The sequence below is a fragment of the Diprion similis genome, chromosome 12 (assembly GCF_021155765.1).
Source record: "Diprion similis isolate iyDipSimi1 chromosome 12, iyDipSimi1.1, whole genome shotgun sequence".
NCBI classification, from domain to species: Eukaryota; Metazoa; Arthropoda; class Insecta; order Hymenoptera; family Diprionidae; genus Diprion; species Diprion similis.
Window position 1 is genome coordinate 488,504 of NC_060116.1, and position 13,551 is coordinate 502,054.

At 43.5% G+C, this 13,551-nt stretch overlaps 1 protein-coding gene and 1 long non-coding RNA gene across 2 annotated transcripts in view; both read right to left on the reverse strand.

The window, feature by feature from the left end:
* Nucleotides 1-13,551, reverse strand: part of LOC124413421 (dipeptidase 1-like) — a 1,027,592-nt gene that overhangs the window by 64,636 nt on the left and 949,405 nt on the right. The window lies entirely within an intron of this gene.
* Nucleotides 11,321-12,143, reverse strand: LOC124413428. The gene is made up of 3 exons (XR_006929870.1): nt 11,939-12,143; nt 11,748-11,762; nt 11,321-11,331 (listed from the first exon to the last, which is right to left on the reverse strand). It is a non-coding gene; the product is annotated as an uncharacterized LOC124413428 (long non-coding RNA).

Sequence of the window (13,551 nt, forward strand, 5' to 3'; positions counted from 1 at the left end):
TGAAGCTAAAGCCAACTTTCCCGCTGAAACATCGGCGTACTGCTTGATTGTTCACAATCGAATCGTTGAATACAACCCACTCAGTGGTGGGGTGAAAAAGTTGGTATAAAAAGCTGTCCAATTTCCACCACCTCTCACAGTTGAAACATGGAGCTCATCGTTGACATACAAGGCTTCCGTAGACCTTGCGACAACACCTTCACGTTGAAAGAATTGGCTGTAATTTCAATCTACTCAGAAGCACCTCCATCGACGTTTCTCTTCAAGCCACCTTACGAATGGGACTGTCTACACGTCAAATATAAAAGCCAAAATTCATGGTTGCAACGCAATTTTCACGGTCTACCTTGGAGCTGTGGAAATATACCGTTTGAGAAAGTGGAATGGACAATTGAATACGAGCTGAGCAAGGCTCGCAGGGTGTAGGTGAAGGGAGAAGAAAAACGAGATTGGCTGCTTAAAATTGTCCCTAAAGTTCAAATCATCGATTTGCTGGACTTAGGCTGTCCATCGCTTCAAACCATTCAAAAAACTTCAGCTGTACATGTACGATGTGACGAGCACACAATACCCAACGCAAACTGTGCAGCTCGAAACGTCATGTTACTCCAAAATTGGTTACTGAATCACCATGTTGTACGGATGGCGACGGTGAGCGATTTGTGCTACTGCGCAGAAGCATCTACAAGAACGATCCCGCATTCCTGGCGGAAACATCATCCTGGTTACGATACTGTTGAATAAAATTATTGTACTAACGTTATAAAGTAATTTCAATAAAGCTTTTTTTTTAAATATTTATGCATTAATTTGATACCTCACCTTTCGCTGTTTAGAGTATAATTTCTCCCATACTAATATCATTATCAGGAGAAGGAAGGTTTTACGCTAAGTGATAAACGCATAATAATTTCATTTATTTTTTTATTGAACGCATGACTTTTACAAGGTAGTGGATATACGTGATGTGTAGATCATACGTAAATAAATTCAAGTTGGCCATACGGTCCACCAAGGTAGCGTATGCGCAATCGTGCATCCTTACTGGCTGTGGTCACCTTCTGGAACAGCTCTTCGTCTTCTTGGAGGGCTTTATTTAACCGGTTTGGAAGAAAAATGGTAAAGAAATCCTCCAAGTCTGCAACTACTTTGTCGCCGAACTTCGTTTTCACTCGACAAACACTGCTTACTCCGTACTCGTAGTATTCGTCAAGGTCTGCCAGCTTTTTCAATGGCAAGAAAGTCTCCAAACGTGCGATTTCATTTAATTTTGTGAAGTCCATGATGATGGTTACTGTTGAGTCGTATTGCCTCAAATCTTCTTGTGAGTTGATGCAGTTCGGATCTGATTTTTAGGAGTTGTTTTACTTCTTCGATATTCTTGATGAAAAGTTGTGGACGCTTCTTGAATTCACGTTGTTGTTGATGCGGAGTACTTTTCATGAAGAACAGCTTCAAACTGACGCTGAGCTTTGCGGTTCCAACTTTTATAACACTGCTCCCCCACTTGCGTTTTGAAATTTGGTGGGGGAGGGGAAAAGAATGTCACATGGTTAACATCACTTCAGACTTTGGACTTTTGATAAGAATGACACGTGGTTCGATATCGTGGGAACGGAATGTCACGTGGCTCCCCCCAGCCATTCTCGGAACTATTAATTGTCGAATGTTACGTGGTTGATATCATACTGGTCCTTGGGCCACACAAGCAGTTTTCGAGAAAAGAATGTCACGTAATTGATATCGGGTTGACGAAAACAATTCTTGGAACTGTTAATTGCGGAATGTAGGGTGTCAAATATCACACCGCAAGCCGCTCTAAGTTAACCGGAACATTCCTGAGATGGGTACGTTGGGAACAGAAGGGTTTGCGTCTCCGCTAAACCTCGACCGTCGGTAGGGGGGAATAACAGCGAGACCGATGGTAAAGCCGCGTGATTTTGACCTTCGATTGATGAAACAGTCGGTAAAGCATCAAGATTTTGACCCTCGGCTGATAACATTGTCGGTAAGGTTAAACCTTCGGTCGATAAATAGGTAGCGCCATTTTGATCGACGGTCGGTACAGTAGACTGTGACGTCATCGCGGAGAAGGGTTTGAGTCTGGGGGAAAATATCAGTAAGTGTCGGTAACAGGAATCTATACGCAAAATGCCCCTTGTATTACTACTCATGTGAGTACATCTCGGAATACTCGCTCTCGCCCCTGGGAAAACTCGTGTGAGGACGATCTTTCTTTGAAAGAAGCCACGTGAGTTCCTAAGCTGGCTACAGCGTTTAATGCTACTTCAATCGCTCAGCTGGATATCTCATAACTGATTCAATAACACCAAAAAGACGCCACTCATCATCAACAATAACTCCTAGAAGCTACAAATCAGCAACAACTGCCAACGTAGATATTGTGTTGCTCGGCCGGGCTTAACAAACTGCTCCGGACTGGTTCAACTCTCGCGACCGAACTGTCTTTATAAGATTTGGCCCAAAGTCTGACCTGAGGTCGGGATATCGTTGTCTCGGCACCAGGCCGTCGATAGCTTTTACCGTTGGTGCATCATCGGCTCGAGTGCGGGACCAACATCGGCGAGGCACTGTGCCGATTCTGTCCCGTTCACAGTTTACCGTCCAGCGGGACACTGGCATCAGCTTTCAACCAAGCTCTGGTGAAATGTAGTACCAGTGTTACCCGCAACCCCCCTGGCCCGACGGCCACATGGTAAAGCCGAGCCTGTAAAAATCGTATGCGCGCCGGCTAAGCAATGAGAGCAGGCGCGGGCCGATTCGGCCGTAATCATACGGACAACTGGCACAAGCTATATACGGCGTATATGCCCACTCAGCCCGACGGCCTCTTTTTATGGTCCGTGCTTGTCATCAAAACACCGACCACCGGCCGGAGTCGACACACCCGTCACTTGGCGCACTTGCCTACCGATGCCCACAGCGCTCGCTACATGTAGCTTCCGGACGAGAATGCAATAAACATGCTTCACCGGTTAACCTTGAGCGGCTTGCGGTGTGATATTTGACACCCTTCATTCTGCAATTAATAGTTTCGAAAATTGTTTTCTTTAGCCCGATATCAACCACATGACATTCTCTTCTCGATTACTGCTTGTGAGGTCCAAGGAGCAGTATAATATCCACCACGTGATATTCGACAATTATAGTTCCAAGAATTGCTGGAGTAAACTGAGTGACATTCCGTTCTGACGATATCGAACCACGTGACTTTCTGTTCGAGTCCAAAGTCCGGTGCGTTAGTAACTGCGTGACATTCTTATCAAAAGAACTGCTCAGACCAGAAGTCTGAAGTGATATAAACCACATGACGTTCTTTTTCCCCACCAAATACCCTTCCAGGACTCGTATATAACAAACCCTTGTGTTTATGTTTTGCAATCGAAGAGATGTGATATCGTAGGGTGGCCCCCATGTTCACCGAATTTCACTACACCGCGTGCATAGACACACGTACAGCTCGCCCTATAAAAAGAATTACCACTACGGAATAACGATCATTTAAGTTTAAACTTGTCAAGAGCACGTGATAAGTAAGAAAGATGGAATCCGCGAAATGTTTGGAAATAATCAACATTATGAAAACTGCGTACAAAATGTTGGACAAATCATCGCCGACGGAAATTCAGAAATGGATTAAATTTGGGACGCAAAATATCCGGCTTCTGAACAAAATTCTGCGAAAGGCCTCAACGATGGGTGAGAAAACGAAAATCATCACAGCGATCGGACTGTTGAAATCGCTGGCGGAAAAATTTAAACGTCTTGAGAGAACGGGTGAAGGTACGCGGAAACAAAGGAGAAGCGATCGCATATACTGCGAAGAATTGGAATCTGCTTTTGAGGGAAAAATACGAACCGGATCCATCACCAATTTGAAACATAAAGACGTGGAGAGCTTCCTTAAAAGTAGATAAGATATGAGAGTTCTGGCCCACAATAGCGGCGTTTCGAGGGGGGGTTCCCCCCATTCCTACGGGCCGGCCGGGCGGGCTGCAGCGGCGCGCGGGGGGGGGGCGTCCACAAAGGCTGCGCGAAGGATCTGCGGGAGGGGGGGGGGCAAAGGGCGCGCGAGGAGCCCGCGGGAGGGGGGGGGGGGGGGTCGCATAAGGCGCGCGGCAAGTCCCCGGCGGGGGGGGGGGGGGGGGCGAAATCCTGTCGGGTCCTGTTCGACGACAGGAAGCTCTAAGTTAGATAACGCTAGACCACTTGAGAAAAATACCTGGAAATGCAGCCTTTCAGCTCATGCCGATAATGAATGCAGTGGGTGGTAATGTAAATAAATCTGTACATACTAAATTTTATCATGAATGCCGGATGCAGCTGTTGAAATAAATCTGTCACACATAAAAGATTCTTCAAAAATTATTAAAAAATGCCAGATGTCGGTTACGGGACGATGGAGAGCGGGGGGCGGTGCATAAAAATTTTCCCCTCGATATGCAGGTCGAGTCTTGTTTGATGGGAGAATCGTGGTGGGGATGGATGGTATATAAAATACCGATTCATTTCGATAGTCACTCTGTTCTCATCGTCTTCTCGTCGTGTACTGTTCGTACTTGTGAAAAGAGAAACTCTCATCGAAAACGCTATGGATTTGGGAAAAATCAACCATGCCAGCCGCCTGGAGAATCTGCCGACCAAAAAGATGTCGAAATTCGAAATTGGAGAGGTGTATAACGTCACCGGACTACGACTGGTCAAAACGAAATTCGGGGTACGTGTTCTGGCCAAGATTGAGGGGGAATACAACGTCTTCCTACCACCAAGAATCGCGAAAGTTCTGCAAGAAGATTCGAATCAGCTGACCGAAATGTGTGATATGGCTGGGGCAAATCGTCTACAGTTGAAATACTTCGGGGGAGAGTTCAACAAGTTTGAATTTTCGTGCAGTTAGGTGCCACAGATAATTTACATCGTATCCCCTCCACTTCCATCAGATTCGAGGGGATAACAACTGGTATGCGGGGGAACGAAAAGTCAGTCTTCTACGGATATTTGAGAAAAATCGAGCTCGGCATCCCTCTGCAACATGGAGATGATCCTGGACGTGCAATGTTTCATCGGTCAAGGCAACCAGCTTGTACCCAAAGAAGTCGCAGCCATATACATAAACGGTTCGGGTTTGGAGCACATCCTCATTAAACCACCATGTGATTCAACCAGCCTACCAATCGAATATAGAGCTACTAACGCCTGGTTAACGCGCAATCATCACGGGATACCATGGAATGCCGGCAACAAATCTCACGATGAAGTACCGAAGATTCTGAGAAAAATTGTGAGAAATGCGTGTTACGTATACGTCAAAGGAGCAGAGAATAAAGCATGGTTGACGGAGATCCTCGGTGGCACCACGCCAGTTATTAATATGGAAGATTTACACATCGAACCCCCTACACTGGTAAAATTGAAATATATGGAAGTGGCACCCTTGCACGACCTGAACCACGGATACTTCCCATCGGACGATATTTGTAAATACGCGGAAGAAGGATCGATTTGGTATGATGACAACCCTGAATACATGCCGGGATACAACTGTGCCTTTGAGAACGTTCAGCGGCTGAGAAGTTGGTATTTGAAGGAGTGTACCGGCTCTCTCGAGAAATCACTCCACCTGTACGAGGAATTGGCTGGTTTAAGAGCAATGAGGTCTGAGGATATCGCTTTTTTACCGAGAGAATTCGTCTACATGTTCGCATCAAATTTCATCAATGATGTGTGGGATAAGCTGCCTGAGAATATGAAAATGGATGCCAGCATCTACAGTTGCCGCAGATGTACCCTGCATTATATACCCGGACCCGATGGCGATATAGTGGACGGTCCAAACCCTCTGGTTAAAGACTGTTTGGCATGCAATCGTCTGCCTAAAAAATGTAGGCAATATGTTTGAAAATACCAATATAATTTACAACAATTACATCCTCGCTGATACATATAATTAGAATGCAGTATTCAATAAAATTATTTACATATTTAGAAAAAATAGAACTGATTGTAATTACATCCTAGCGCATACGTAGAATCAAAATGTTATATGTAATAAGATTATTATTGAATTCATTACAATTATACACATATCTTCATAACTTTCATCCGTTTTTGTGAAATAAATGTAAATATTATGAATTTCATTTGTGTGAAAATATATGATAAATAATTGTATAATTTTTTATAATACATGATTTTACTCCCTGAAGTAATCCATAAAATCATCTTCATTATCACGAGATGTGTGGCCGGAAAAATTTTCTTAAAACACTTTACCCAAAAAACTCTTCTCGGGAGGTTTTCCCGTCGAACGTCGTAAAACTTTGTAACATGGATCTGCACTGCCCGCCTTTCCTCACGTGATTTTTTTTCCTACTTGACAGGTTGCACATGCGGCTTTTCACCAAACAGCCCTTTTCGTCACATCCCACAAACATAAATTACCCGGTCAAGAGTCTAGGGATCAGAATTCATCTCTATGCCGCTCGAAGCCGCTTCCCGCCAACCGATTTTCCCACTGGGTATCTCCAACGTGTTTATTTCTTTTTCACTGATAGGGGAGGGATGGGCGTGTGCAGGCTCGGACGTGGTCGACCACAATTGCGCGCAAACTCCCGGAGAAACCGTGAATTCATACCAAGATTCCACATTGCATGGGTCGAAGATCTTTCAGAAAACTGCGTTGTTCATTAATTTATAAAAGTTTTTTTTTCAAATTCACTGTTCGATTTTTTTCCGTAAATCAGTATTGAAATCTTTTTAGAGTAATATGTTCAATGTAAGGATGTTACAAAATTTTATCATAAATGCCGGATGCAGCTGTTGAAATTATGCGATAGATGTCTATGCCACTTTGCTGTAAAACACTCCTACGACCTAACGACCTACGAATAAAGTATGCATACCATTTCCATGATCTGAAGATTTAAATTTAAAGGTCGAAAATTTTAATAACAAAGACACTGCCCCGTTTGTTGTTAACGCCGATCTCACTATCATCTTCGATTGTTCTACCGAAAACTGCGTTGTACATTGATTTATAAAAGTTTTTTTTCAAATTTACTGTTCGATTTTTCCCGTAAATCAGTATTGAAATCTTTTTAGAGTAATATGTTCAATGTAAGGATGTAACAAAATTTTATCATAAATGTCGGATGCAGCTGTTGAAACAGATACCACGAATACTTCCCATCGGACAATATTTGGCAACACGCGGGACAAGGATCGATTCGGTATTTAATAAGATTATTATAGAATTTATTACAATTATGCATATATCTTTTTAACTTTCATCCGTTCTTGTGAAATAAATGTAAATATTATGAATTTCATCTGTGGAAAAATATAATTTTGTGTAATACATAGTTTTACTTCTCGAAATAATCCATAAAATCATCCTCATTATCATGATCACTATCATCATCTTCATCATCAGCATCATTTTCTATATCTATCATTATGGCGACAGTCTCATTTTCCCATTTTTCTATAATAATTTGTATAGGCGTTCGATTATAATAATTTATGTAATATCGGCTGTTTGGCCGCGCTCGAGCCTCCCGCGCATCTTCAACGAGTCCCCGAAATTCCTCCAGCGAGAACTCTGACGCTGCTTCAGAAAATCCGATGGTTATTTCGTCCCCAACCTCCTCCTCATCTTCAGTCCATTCATCAGTCGACCAACCATTTTCCGAGTCTGTGACGTATCCAAGGTCTCGGAGAAAGTGGGACGGCATGACATATATACTTGATAAATCTGTAGCCCAAGAAAAGTTTTCACTTATTAAAATGATGGACATAGAAAAAAGGGGTAGAAGAAGCTAGAATTTCATTTGAATGTGATGCTACACACCAATCCTCTGAGAAATATCCCTCATCGTCAACCCTGTCCAAGCGCCCCAACTGTTCACGGGCTCGATCAACATCGTTGCGGATTATGGCGAGGTGCAAGTAGAGGGCTTCATAGTTTTCACCCACCTCCTCATCCACCACCCACTCTTCCTCCACCTCCTCTTCCTCGGCCCATTCCTCCTCCTCGTCCGCTACCGTAACCTCCCACACCCCCGCATTCCCCATGACCTCTTCATCCTCCGATTCAAGTTGCTGCTCTTGTGCCAAATTGTCAAAATAATCAGCCCCACCGATTATGATTGTATCAGCGTCACTATCTATATCATCCTCTTCACTATGAAAACGACGCTCATTGATAATTATTGTTTCTGCATCGCTATCATCAGTCTCCTCATTATCAAAACCGTGCCCCCCTCGCAACTGTTTGAATGGTGGCGGTGGTGAAGGGGGTGGGGAGTCCGACAATCCTCTTTTTAAACCATTCATCTTTTGAATATGATTCTAAAAAATTTTTTCCTCGAATTAGTATTGAAACAGCGATGACGAATATAAAAATTTGTGAAATTTAAAAAATTAACATTCACGGTATCGTAAGAGGATTGGTGTGGCTCTATAAATCGTAGAAAAAAGCTTCCAAAGTGAAAATTGAAAAAGAAAGAAAATTATTTGTATATTGATCATCGGTATATTATACCAAGAGAAGGAAAATTAATAATGCAAACATATGAACTTAACGGAGAAAACGTCATTATTCGTTATTTGATAAAGTACTTACAAAGTCAGCTGTTTGAAGTCTTCGAATGATCACTTTTTCACCGCTCGCTTCACCAAACACTTTTCGTACCCGGAAAATTTTTCGACTGGAAGAAAAATTTTGAAACCCCTATTCGAATGCATATCAGGTGGTGGGGGACATGAGGCTTTGCTCGCCCGCCTGTAAACCAACCAATCGCTGACGAGCTAGCATATCACGAGATGTGCGGCCAAAATGCAGCGCGGGAATATGCAGATAAAAATTTATCAAGACACTTTACCAGAAAGACTCTACTCGGGAAGTTTTCCCGCCAAACACCGTAAAACTTCGTAACGTGGAGCTGCGCTGCCCGCCTTTCCTCAAGTGATTTCTCCCTACTAGCCCCATTTGATCAACACGTAAAAAAAGTTTTCCGAATATGAAAAAAAGTTTTCCAGAAACGAAAAAAAGTTTTCAGAAGATGAAAAAAAGTTTTCCGGAAACAAAGAAAAGTTTTCAGAAAACAAAATCCCCATTTGATTAACACGTAAAAAAAGTTTTCCGAATATGAAAAAAAGTTTTCCAGAAACGAAAAAAAGTTTTCAGAAAATGAAAAAAAAGTTTTCCGGATGTACGGTACAGGGGGACGGCAGTCCATGTACCCACCCGATGGTGTTGGTTCGGGTGCTATTTTTGTAGGTTCGTAGTCGTCGCCGTTTTCGTTCAGGGAACGGAAGGGGAAGAACAGTAATTGGAGAATGATTATAACTTTTATTTTGATTTGGAAATCGAGTGAAGTCGATGAGGAGTAGTTGAGACAATGGTTTTGGGGAACGGGAGTTAAAGTTGAATGTAAGAGGTAAGAGCGTTGGAATGAGAGTGAGTCTTTTGCATGAGAAAATGAGCGAGGATACAGGGTAGAGGGGGATCGAAATAGCAAGGTAAGGGCGATAGCGAGTGGTGTAAGCCAAGATGGAAATAGGATGACAAGATATGGAGTGTGGGAATGGTAGGTAAAGACAAGCGTCGAGGAAGGTGGGAGAGACGTGAGGCGGGACGTCGGACGTAACACGGAAACAAAGAAAAGTTTTCAGAAAACAAAATCCCCATTTGATTAACACGTAAAAAAAAAAAAAAAAAAAAAGTTCCGAATATGAAAAAAGGTTTCCTACTATGAAAAGAGGTTTTCCAGGAATGAAAAAAAAGTTTCCAAAAATAAACATGTATATTAACCGGATGGATAAAAATTCCTTGCGTCATTATACGGTATTTTACGTTACTGAGTTCCTCCTTGTAGAAGCCTCCTTTGATGGGATGATCTTGATAATCGGTAAGTTTGTACGTCGGTGGATTGGTATTTTTCAAGTCGTTCACGGTGAATATTTCCGTTATCCAATTGGGCGTATACATTAATTGCATAATATCGAATCATTTCACTTAATGCGATGCTACTAACGCCGATCATCTGCTCATGAAAAGTACTCTTTATCATCTCAATCCGTCAGCCTGTGGTGAAATTTTGAGTACGTGAAAAAATATAAATATCTAAATAAATAAACAAGAACATTGAAAAGTGCTCGAAAAAAATCATTCTGCATGCTAGTTAAATAGGAAAATGCTGGAAAATAGGGAAAAGAAATTCGAAATGCAGAACAACCAAGACAATCAGCTAAGCCGTTTATTTTAACCCACAATATTAGAGGGTTCGGTAGGCTGAAAGAGCTAACTCTGAGTCAGGGGGCCTTTTAGCTACTGAGCAGCAATGACCAGAAGTAATTCATACCTGGAGCAAGTCGGCACCTTACCTGCTATAAAATGTGTAGATACACCCGTTTGGCGCCTCGGGAAGTCCTTTTTTTTCATTGCATCTCTCTCGCACTTGTGCTTCTTTCAAACTACCTGAAAGGGTCGGCTGGGGCCTTGAGTCATGGGAGTTGGGATTTCCCAGTACATAAGGGATTATTTATGGCCTGGAACGACCGATTGTCCTCAAAATGCGAGTGATTAACAGAAAAATTGAGAAAAAAAAAAAAATTTCACGACAATTTATAAGGGATATATGGAAATTGTTAACTAAGCCGCGCGAGGCTTGGAGAATATCAATTTTCATGAGCATTTTCGAATTCGTGAGAAAAAAATACGTTAAATAAAAAAAAAAAAATTTCTGTTTACGACAATTTATAAGGGAGATATGAAAATAGTTAACTAAGCCGCGTGAGAGGAGCCGTGGGGCGCGACGCAGGCCCCCACCACGCCACCCGGCGGCACTGACGCTGCCATCCGTATATTCCGAGCGCGAGCGACCGAATGCAGTCATGATCTGCCATGAGATAAATGCTCAAAACGGTTTCTATAATATCAAATATTATGTCTGACACTATTATGAATGCCCGCGAACTTGAATTTCGCGAAATTTATGTATTAAAGTTCGAAGGCTAAAATTTGTGGATGTTCGGATGTTCAGAAAGTGGCGTCATTTTCACTCTGACGGCATCGATCAATAGAAATCGTCGACTACGAAAATCAGCTAGCCGAATTTCTCAGTCCTAAAACAACTGCGCGGTAGAGAGGACGTATGAAAATCGTCCGCAGATTTCGAGGACCAGCGCTCCGTAGTTCCTGCGCTTCAGGTCCTTTACCTGGTGGATCTTGACCTCCAGGACGAGCGCTTTGCAGTTTCTGCGCTCCAGGTGACTTACCTGATGAATTACGACTTCTAGGTCCACTACCTGGTGAATTTTGACTTCCAGGACTAGTGAACGTAGTTCCGGCTGTCCAGGTCCTCCACCTGGTGGTTGACCTTCAGGACTAATTCTCCGTAGTTTCGCCTGTCCCGGTCCTTTACCTCGTAGATTTCGAGCTCCAGCACTGGCGCTCTGTAGTTCTTGCGCTTCAGGTTCGCAACCTGGTGAAACTCGAGTGTCAGAACTAACGCTCTGTAGTTCTGGCTGTCCAGGTCCTTTGCCTGGTGGATCTCGACCTCCAGGACAAGCGCTCTGTAGTTTCCGCGCTCCAGATCCACTATCTAGTGAAACTCTACTTCCAGGAACAGCGCTCCGTGGTTTCGGTTGTCCAGGTCCTTAACCTGGTGATGTTTGACCTTTAGGACTAATTTTCCGCAGTTCTGGCGATCCAGGTCCTTCACCTGGTGAATCTCGACCTCCAGAACTCGGGCTCCTTAGTTTCGCCTGTCCCGGTCCTTCGCCTCGTAGATTTTGAGCTTCAGCACTGATGCTCTGTAGTTTTCGCGCTTCAGGTCCGCTATCTGGTGAATACTTTCAGGACAAGCGCGCCGTAGTTTCTGCGCTCCAAGTCTGCCAACCGGTGGGATTTGACTTTCGGGACAAGCGCTCCGTAGTTCGTGCGCTTCGGGTCCGCTACCTGGTGAAACTTCACTTCTAGGACACAATTCCTGTGCTCCAGGTACGCTACCTGGTGGAACTCGACCTCCAGTACAAGCACTCCACAGTTTCGGCTGTTCAGGTCCTTCACCTTGTGGATTTTGACCTCCAGGACTAGCACTTTGTAGTTTCTGCGCTCAAGGTCCATACGTGGTGAAACTCGATTCTCCGGACTAACGGTCCGCAGTTCCTGCGCTCTGGGTCCGGTACCTGTTGAATCCAGACTCGTAGGACGAGCACTTCGCATTTCCGGCTGTCCTTCACCTGGTGACTCATCACCCGTGGGACTAATTTTTTCGTAAACCGTACGTATAGTATACGGTAATTAATGTGTAGTAATACTTAATGAATTTTTCGAAAAGTTCAATATCGTAATTTTTGCATGTGAGGATGACGACGTGGTGAATTTTCAAAATGTTATGATTATATCGACAGTTTTCAAAACTTACGGTACGTATAGCATATGTTGATTGATGTAAAATAATTCATTTATCCCTAATTATCCGGTTCCTCAGAAACCCTCCTATTGTTGAGATGATACAGGAAGTGCCTTGATGATGTATTTATGGGTGCGTGATATTAATGTAGTCATAATTACTAATTCATCGCAATCAACAAATAGGGAGTAAGAAGAAGTCACCTTTGTTGATGAGTATTGTATGAAGTATAAGGCGAATGAATGATAAATTGTAAATATAGTGAACATGAGGCTTCGACCTGTGTTGCGTAGTATTTGCGACCAAGTAGACGTCACAAATGGGATCAGTAAAAAAAAAATTCATATCAATGTTTTTCTTGGTGAAGGTGTTCAACAAAATTATATATATATATATATTGTAACGTGGCATTTCAGAATGGCTCGTTACAAGGCTAAAAATCTAAAGGAAACTACCGAAAACGCGTCCCTGGCGGGGTACTCCAAGCAAGCTCGATACGATATAGGCGAAAAATACTAGTTACTAATATTTTCTGTACAAATTTTGTAATCCCGCGCTTCGGCGCAAGCTAAACAGGTACCGCGACCACGATCATCGAGGGATCAACACGTTTCTTTGATTCACCGAGGGATCGACAACTACCGAAAACTACAGTTCCAGCTACCGACGAATTCAACTACCGTTTCGTAATCATGAATCTCCCGTACAACTTTGAATGCCTACTCTTTCGGATGCCGTAAGTTCGACATCAAGGGCAGACCGCAGCCTGTCGTTCACCGACTTACCGGCCAGGAGCCGGACCGAGCCTAAAACACTACGTCCAAAGTTGATAAAGCCCTCGTCCTGAGGATCGACGCAGCCTTCCTGTCAGTAAGGGCTACAATCATTGTGAGTCATGGTCCACGGACGATGAGGTGCTGTAAGCCGCCGTGTGACTGCATGGTCTTCGTGATATATCGTGGGCAGTTGGCCACTGCCTAGACGACGAAGCCGGTGGAGGCAAACAATGTGGAGTTGCACTCCATCCGGTAACCTTCCGGAGGTAGCCTACGTACCTGCCTTCGTGGAGGGAACCCCCAATGACAGGCAACCTGGACCGTACGACGCAGCA